The 7,453-nt window shown below is 39.6% G+C and overlaps 1 long non-coding RNA gene across 1 annotated transcript; it reads right to left on the minus strand.

Annotated features, from left to right (window-relative positions):
• Nucleotides 1–6,144: 6,144 nt before the first annotated feature.
• LOC141684207 (uncharacterized) lies at nt 6,145–7,190 on the minus strand. The gene is made up of 3 exons (XR_012560584.1): nt 7,110–7,190; nt 6,363–6,464; nt 6,145–6,277 (listed from the first exon to the last, which is right to left on the minus strand). It is a non-coding gene; the product is annotated as an uncharacterized LOC141684207 (long non-coding RNA).
• Between the last annotated feature and the right edge of the window lie 263 nt (nt 7,191–7,453).

A 7,453-nucleotide genomic window follows, 5' to 3' on the forward strand; every position in this document is an offset into this window, starting at 1 on the left:
TGACGCTGGTGGGAGATTTCTTATCCAACAGAGCCTTGATTTTTGCCGGGTTAGCTTTAATTCCGTGGTGGTTAACCATAAATCCCAAGAATTTCCCCGATTCCACACCGAATACACACTTCTGAGGGCTTAATTTCATTCTATACTTTCTCAGAATATGGAACATCTCAGCTAAATCGACAATGTGATCTTCCGCCTTCTTAGATTTTACGAGCATATCATCCACGTATACCTCCATCATTTTTCCAATCTGCCTCTTAAACATTTTGTTTACCAAGCTTTGATAAGTGGCACCGGCATTGATCAGACCAAATGGCATTCCAACGTAGCAATAGAGTCCCCTATCAGTAATAAAAGAGGTGTGCTCCTGGTCAGGCCCATACATGGGAAGTTGATTATATCTGGATTACGCATCCATGAAACTGAGCAAGGCATGCCCTTCCGTGGCGTCGACCAACTGGTCAATTCTTGGCAAAGGAAAGCTATCATTCGGGCACGCTTTATTCAGATCGGTGAAATCTACACATGTTCTCCATTTTCCGTTGGGATTTTTCACTAATACTGGATTGGCCAACCATTACGGGTAAAAGGACTCCCGAATTAGTCCGACGTCCAAGAGCCTATCCACTTTTTCTGCTAAGGCTATAGCCATCTCTGGCTCCGTCCCTTTTATGGTATAGATGAACAAGAAGTTCAGGTTTTTGGTATACATGTTCAAAAAATTCCAAAAATGGTACAAAACGCCTGTACTTTCGGAAAAACCTAGTTGACACCCAGAACAAGTGGCGTTCTAGGGTCATTTATATATTTTTTTATCTACCCGGAATTACTTGTGTTTGTTTTGTTTTGAACGGAATTAAATTAGATGAAGGGATATTTTTGGACTCCCATATTAAATAAATGGAATATATTTTCAGTTATTTTTTTTTGTTGGCTAGTAATGTAAACCTATTTTATGTGTGTATTTTTTAATTTAAATAAAAAACCGTATAAATAAGACTTTTCTAGCTCTAAAAAGGTGACGTGCAATGTGAGTGTAAATTTATTAGGTGAGGGTATGTTTTGGCACAAGCATATGTAAATAACCGTAGATTTTTTGGTTTCCAAATTTTTTTTGTTGTGTTGTAATGTAAACCTATATTTTAGGCAATTTTTTTTTATTAAAAACTAATATCACTAACACTTTTGTAGCTTCGAAAATGGTGTATTGAGCGGCGAGTGTGTAATTGTTAATCGAGGGAATGTTTGTGCACTGGCAAATTTAAATAACCGAAAATTTGTTTGGTCCATTTTTCTATTGTTTGGTAGGTATGTAAAATATATTTGTAGTGTATTTAATTTGAAGCTCGAGAAAGGGTGTCATGAGGGATAATGAATTTAAAAGTACGTTGTAACGGAAAGTGGGATAATGAAAATGATAAAGTAGGAAGTGCTTTGCAACTGAAAAAGGGATAATAAAAGGACTCTCAAATTCTTTAGTCATCCGCAAGATTAACTACGTAATGATCAAAATCTTGATCTTCAATCTTGTTAGCTTTCTCATCATTTTCTTCCTCATCCCCTTGAATGTGAGGGGAGGTATGCTTATGACCTCCCTCCCCATTTTTGTGGGTCAATGTGTGCCTACACGACCGAGTTTGATGCGGTGGCCACGGGTCGGGGCCGTGAGTGCCATAATAGATGTTTGTAGCCATACCAGCATCATCGTGGACTTGAGAAAAATACCCAAGTTTGACAATATACTTAGCATATTTCTTATCCCACTGTTGTTCCTCTTCACGTATCTTTTCACTCCTACACCTTGGGACTACATCCTCGGCCTCCCTTTTCCTCATCTCAAGCTCGTCCTCCATGAAGTGGTAGTATCGACACATTTCTTTTAATTCATAATCATGTTCTTCCTTTGAAATGTTACCAGCGTTGAAATTCTTATTAATGTTATCTTCGTACCGGATCGATGATTTCATAAACTCAAAGTGCATTTCCCCGTACCCAATAAACTGTTCATTGTCACGGACGGCGAATCCTTGTGCAGCCCGTATAGCTTGCATTCTTCGGACAAATTGCTTGACCTCACTAATTTTTGCTCTGTGAGATTCAGTAGGTGCCTAAGATTCGGTCCATTTATACCAATTAACTTCCCCGTTGTTACGCATTTCCGAGCTTGCGTGTCCCTTGCCCTTGTCCATGACCTCAGTGTATGAATCTAAAAATATGGAGAATGTTAAACTAGAGAGGGGTGAAATTGAGATGATGACTTATAGGTTTGCAAATATTTATAGGCAAAAAAATGAACTGGTAAAACTTTAAACTTTGAACTGGGGCAATAATGATGAAGGTGAATTTAATAATTTGAGTTGTCAAATCATTTAAAACATTTGCACGTGACTAAAGTTCTGAATTATTACATGTGCATTACCTTTGAAAACACACAGTACTTGTTTCAACTTATCTTATTTTCGAGGAGATTCGCACATGGAGTGTTTAATGCAGTGATGGATAAGAAGAAGATATTTGAGGGAAATAAATATTACAATGAGGCAAAGAAATTACATTATTTGCTAAAAATTAGCAAGGTTAACAACATATTCATCAGACTCTTCACCAGACTCTTCATCCTCAGCCTCCATCTGTAGGTTTTGCTGATGAGCCACAACGTACCTTGCTATTAAGTTATCATCTTGTTCGATAAGGTTGATTTCCATTATGTCATATTTTTTGTAAACCTCATCCACCTGACGGATACGTTCCTCCTCCGTTTGGGACATATCGTTATAGGCCCTTTCAATCTTCATTTTATCAGCTTTTATTTCGTCCAATATTTTCTAATTAACCTTACCATACGATTTCTTCACAGTTTTGGATTCTTTCTTTTTCCTTCCACGTTCAACGGATTCAGCTAAACTTAGTTGACGCATACCTCTCTTAACATTTGTAGGCGTTGCATGCCCTTTGCCCTTATCCATTTTATGTGTAATAAGATGCCTACAGTTTGAACATATGGTTTAAACTTATGAAGTATGATGTATTTATAGGGCACAATGAGCATTATAGTGGTACATCATAAAGGTTATTTTGCATTCTTACAGTAAACTCAATGACAAATATAATATTAATATGTTATCCAACAACCACTGAGAAAAGTGAGCACTGAAATCTTATCAGCAACAGCAACCAACAATCAATTTGCAAATATGTGATTTGAGTTGTCATTGTTGTTTTCCATACTGCCTTTAATAAAGACTTTGAGTTGTCATATTTTCACATGCAATTATCTTCAATTATTTTGAAATGACTACTCGTTGTAGTGAAAGTAGGAAAAATGAAATGTCATTGTGTAACAACTGTAGAGCGTGAATAAAGATTGAAAGCAAAATAAGATTGTCATTACTAGTCCATTGTGTGTCTGAATTACTTTTATCAGTAGGTTGTATAATCTATTACTGTCATTCAAAGTAGCTTTACAGTTGTTAGAATAAATAAAAATGCAAGTAGATAAGAATGGAGTTTAGTGTCTCATGTTGGCAATGTGTTGCGATCTCATTTTTCCCGTTATCATTGATGTATCATTTTAGTTTTCCAATGGTTCCCTTGTAACATTATTTTTATTTGGATCAAGTTTTAAATTGTTTAAGTATGAACCATTTGGAGCTAATTTAGAAAGCATTTTGAATACTAATACTGGGAACGGAAGTGACTTGATCGTGGCATAATAAAATACAACAAGTCTGAAAGTGACCATAACTAATAAAGTAAAGTCTAAACTGCATACAAACTGAAAACATGGCATAATAAAGGCGAGAAGGCTGTGAACATGAGCAACAGTACTGATCAGCCACAGAACCTCCTGCCGGTGTGGCATAGCCTCCCTTTCCCTTTTACTGCTCTACGGGGTTGTTATCTCACATGCACAGGAGTATCAGCTTCCTCACCAGCGTCATCCTGCTCATCACTGTCATCCCCCATATCTTCCTCCTGCATTTTTGATGGGGTGTATGCATCTGACGCCCCTGCTCAAAACTCTGTGCGGAGGTGTCATGTACCAACCAAGGGTCGAACCCCCTAGCCGGGGTCTGAAAAGAAAATCCCGAACCACTTGTCTCGGGTGGAAAACTGTAGCTAGGCTGTGGAAAAGCCTGAACCACTTGACCATAATCACTCTGAGTAGAATGGCCCCAAGTGGATCCAGCAGCCCAAGCAAAAGGAACAGCATAAGGTCTCTCAGAAGTGTGGCCCATAGTAAATGTACCGAAATAAGGGCTCTGAGTACTGTGGCGAAAAGTAGATGTAGCAGCAGCATGGCTCTGAGATATCTGCCCCCACGAGGAGCCCGCAACATCATGGAGTTGGGAACTACGACCCCAAGTAAACATATGAAAGGATCCCTCTCCCTGAACATAGTGGTCCCAGGTAGGCTCAGTATGTCCATGCCCCGGGGAACTTTGCTCCCAACCTGATGCAGACGAGGTGTATAGAGAAGAACCCTCACCAACTGATGGGCGAGGCCAAGGATCCCAACCATCCAAGGGAGCTACCGGAACATGAAGAGAAGCGGTACGTGGCCTACGTGTATGAGCACCGCTAATACGTGGGGTAGCAAGAGGTGGATGCGGGGGCCTCTGTGAAAGAGAAGTGAATCCTATGGCATCTAATGTGCCATGTAAACCCTGAAGTGCCTCATCCACAGTAGCATCATCCTCAGCCATGCCCGAACCATGAATCTGGTGGTAGGCAGCGGACAAGCCCTCAGCCTGCATTGACAACATGTAAAATTATGAACATAAACTCATATAAGGAAAAAACGGAGGTAGTTTACTTAAGAATATAAATCTTACAGCCACGGGTAGATATCCCTGTGACCCCTGGAAGCCTTGTTGGCCCCTCCACATCCTAGGGTTGATCATGAAATGCCTTGTGACTCTATTGAACCACTAAGGATACTGAACTGCGCACATAGGTCTTTGAGTGCACCTGTAAGCTGGTTGCTGAAGCATTGCACTGTGGCATGAGTCCCACAGCTCACGCACCCTATCGAACTGTAAAGGACATCCTCTCTGACCCCTATGGAAAGAATCATGGCCTCCGAGCGGAGAGTCGGTAGGGACTTGCTGCAAGTAGCCAAACTGTCTAGTGACCCTATCAATGTAGCACCACTCCACCTATGTCAAGTAAAAAAGGGGAGAAGGTACACTCATAAGTGATAGCTCAAGCGCAGGGATGTCTCGTGCCTCATCCGCGCAATCCTCGTAGGGCCTCCACCTGAAGGAATCCTCGGACATGGTATCTAGGTCATAGCGAATCCCGCGCAATGAATGTGTCTGCACAGTCGTAGCATTCAATGGGACCATCCACCTAGACCAAAATATATTGTGTTAACGACATGGTTGTAACATTTGTGAACATCAAACAAAGGAGTCAGAACGTAGCATACCTCAGAGCACGGGGATGCTGTATCAAATAAACGTTTCGCTGCATCGGAGCTAAGGTTGTACAATGCTCATAGAATCAAACATGTACGCATATAATATTAAGTATGAAGCATGGATCATGTATATAATAGTATGCATGAAGGTTGTAGTGTGGATATGTACCTTTAATAAAGTCATGGACCCACAAAGCTCTGTCTTATATCCAATACCGATGGAGCACAAACGTCGATAAAGATAAGCCAGACATGCACTGCCCCAGCTGTAAGTACTAATGTGTTCCACGTGCCGAACAAATGGGAGGAGGTTCAAAGGCATGCGGTAACCATTGTAATTCGGAGCAATAGAGCCAATGAGCAGAAGCAAGTGCACACGTGTGTGGTATAGGAGCTCACGCTCGTAGTCATGACCAGCAGAAGAGTGTAAACGTGAAAATTACCAAACTGACGAACCAACCAACTAATCTTAATTTCACCCTTCTTTATGACATCCATATCTTGCTCTGGATCTATGGAAACACCAAGAAGCTCATGGAGTAAAGATGCACCTACATCCCCTCCAATAGGTAACACTGGACGTCCGACACTGCGTAGACCCAATATGTAGTAAACATCCTCCAATGTCACAGTGGCCTCGCCAAAACGGAGATGGAAAGTATGAGTCTCCGGGCGCCAGCGATCAAGAAAAGCGGATATGAGCCCAACATCATGTCTCGTACTCCCGGTTAGCAGAACACCCATGAAACCAGCTTCTCTTACGGCATCGTGGATACGTTGTGGTAGGGGGTTCGCCTCAATACAATCCCAGTATGTTTTGAAATTCTAACGTAGCCGTAAATGATCATCATTACCCTGCAAGTAAATGTCTAATTATGCATTTCAAATACGCATCAAGACTTTTGTAAATTATAACGGATATTGGGAAAAGAATGTGTACCGTGCCATCCCACACAAGCTGTGAACGATGTCTGTTCTGTTGATTAAGTAAATCCTCTTCAATTGGTCCCGGGTTGATAAGTTGTCGTTTAACCATTTAATCCTGTAAAAGAAAGGAACTTGCTATAAGGCCTTGTAAAATCTAAAAAAAAACGGGTAGCATTTCCGCTATATTATCACATTCCCAATCCAAAAAGCCAACCAACAAACTCAGTATAACAAGCCTGTCATCCAATGAATGTACGAACTAATTATTTGGTGATAGCAATTGATATAGGCAAATAATTATTAATTACATTTAAGCAATTTATATATAATTGATTAACTACATTTTAGCAATTTATTAAATTTAACGGTAGGCATAAATATAAGCAAATAATTATTAATTATTTGTAAACAGGTAATTAAATTTCAATCTTAAATTACAACAATTTCTAAAGCATAAAATTTCTAAAAATCGATCTAACCATTCATGCGTTTTTAATTAACAAACCATATGTAGGCATAATTATAACATAATTAAATTTCAAAATTTACGACCTAATTATAAGGCTTAATTTGGATTGCTATAAGGCAGAATTTTAAAATTTACGAACTAATTATAAGGCAGAGTTTCGTTGCAATTATTGAAATAAACACAATAAATCGTTGTAATTATTGAAATAAACAGAAAAAAATTCGGAGAAAAAATTGTAATAACAGAGAAGCGAGAGAGAGAGAGAGAGAGAGAGAGAGAGAGAGAGAGAACCAAGAACGCCTGTTGCTGCTGCGAGAACCGGTCGGTGACGCCTGTTGCTGCGGGAACCGGGCGGTGAACGCCTGTTGCTGCGGGAATATTTTGTTTCTCTCCTTTCTTTCTTACTCTAAGAACGCCGGTTGTCCAGGCCTTCTTCCTTCTCGACTTTCTCTCTCTTCCGCTTTTTCTCTTTCTTTTTTCCTTCTTGTTTCTTATCCGCTCCTATTTTTCTCTTCTTCCTATTTTTCTTTTGTTTGGCTAATAGAAAACATTCTTCTCCTAATTCATTTATGTTTATAGAAATATTGCTTTCTCAAATTATGTTTCTATTACTTTGTTCCAAAAATTATATTAAA

The sequence above is a fragment of the Apium graveolens genome, chromosome 9, assembly GCF_009905375.1.
Source record: "Apium graveolens cultivar Ventura chromosome 9, ASM990537v1, whole genome shotgun sequence".
Lineage (NCBI taxonomy): Eukaryota > Viridiplantae > Streptophyta > Magnoliopsida > Apiales > Apiaceae > Apium > Apium graveolens.